The 1,686-nt window shown below is 35.9% G+C and overlaps 1 non-coding gene across 1 annotated transcript; it reads left to right on the top strand.

The window, feature by feature from the left end:
• The first annotated feature begins 554 nt into the window (after window positions 1-554).
• Window positions 555-627, top strand: Trnar-ucu (transfer RNA arginine (anticodon UCU)). Its single transcript has one exon. It is a non-coding gene; the product is annotated as a tRNA-Arg (tRNA).
• Window positions 628-1,686: the final 1,059 nt, after the last annotated feature.

Below are 1,686 nucleotides of genomic sequence, written 5' to 3' on the forward strand. Positions count from 1 at the left end.
AAGGAAGGCATGCTTTGCAAATTTTTGTAAGCCTGGTCAACTTAATCAAACAAAGGTATGTGAGGAGCATGCTTGTTACAAAGCTAACGAGTTCCTCAAAACGTAAGTATCATGAATGTCAAAGAAAATACAAAATACTATACATTGTAACTAAAAAATAATTAATAAATATTCCATAATATTACATAAGACTAGATATAGTAGGTATATAACTCTAGGGCCGTTTTCGTTTAGTCGGAACAACCGGTTCGACCGTTTGTTGAAGTTTAAATCCTGACCGACCTGCAGTTTTTCTTACAGACCTGTGAGGGCTTTGTCAAGACTCGTCTGAAAACAATATAAAATCATCAGGTCTGTCTTTAATCCATGAACGAACAACAATCCATAAACGAACAACTTGGTCCAACCAGTGAAACCGTATAATCGAAAACTGCCCAGTTTTAACCTGGGCTGTAACTCTTCATTTAAAACACCAATGTCAACAATAGCCTTATCCATTGCGAGTAAAGGGCGCCACGTATTTCCGCTAACTGTAAATGTCACTAGTTATACAGGTCCCCGTAGCGCAGCGGATAGCGCGCTGGACTTCTAATCCAGAGGTCGCGGGTTCGAATCCCGCCGGGGATGCTGATTATTTTTTATTTTTAGGGTTAAAATAAAATTCATATTGCTGAGATCATACACAAGTGTGAACTTATATGAATTCTGAAGTTAACCGCTATTAGTATTGATTGAAGGTAATTGTTAACATGTTTTTGGAATATAAAATAGTAGAAGAAATTGCGAATGTTGGAAGACATTGATAATAATATGTCTATTCCCATTTATGTCTAAAACTTCACACTATTACAATTTTGCTTCTGGTTCACTTCAGGATGGTTGAATTCAAAAAAACTTTTCAACATAGGGTCTTAAGAATCGTTAAAGGCTGTACCGGATGGTTCATTTCCCCCACCTGGGTTGACCTGTCTTCCATGTATGAAGATCCAGTGCCTTGTTGTAACGGAGAGCCTTAAAGATTTTGATACATCGCTCTAACACCAGGTGGACCAATATATCAATATTACATTGTCACAATAACTATATAAACAAACTAAGCTAAAATGAAGTCTATGTGGGTACAAAAGACACCAAACAAGTGACCATTCTGACGTCACTAATATGGCATGGTAACGTCCATTTATCACCCTCATAATGGCTGTCTAATCTTGTGGAGTGTATCGTCGTTGATAAACTGTTTTATTGGTCTAACTTTTTAAAGTTTATACAAAGACCCCCAAAATGAGCTTATACTGTAAATATAAGCATTTTACTGTTTTCTAATAAAATGTATGGTCTAACGATGCCAGAGTTTTGTAGACAATCAATAAATAAAGCGTGCTAGCGCATTATGAAGAATGTCTTCAAAGCTCTGGCATCTATATAGACCATACATTCCATAAAAGATATTATTATTCCGTAAGAATGAAGTAAGAGGTTCAAGTGCCTTATAATACACGAAGAGAGATATAAGTCAAAGGTCAAGATCTACTAGGTCATAGTTATCTAATAGAACCAGCATTAAAACCATACGCACCCTAAGTTTAAAGTGGTGGACAAAAGATACTTAAATTATGATTTATAATTAACGAGTCGGCATAATGAAATGATAGGTATAGCACAAGATTTGCTGTTCACTCTTTTCGA

This window comes from Argopecten irradians, chromosome 10 (assembly GCF_041381155.1).
Source record: "Argopecten irradians isolate NY chromosome 10, Ai_NY, whole genome shotgun sequence".
Lineage (NCBI taxonomy): Eukaryota > Metazoa > Mollusca > Bivalvia > Pectinida > Pectinidae > Argopecten > Argopecten irradians.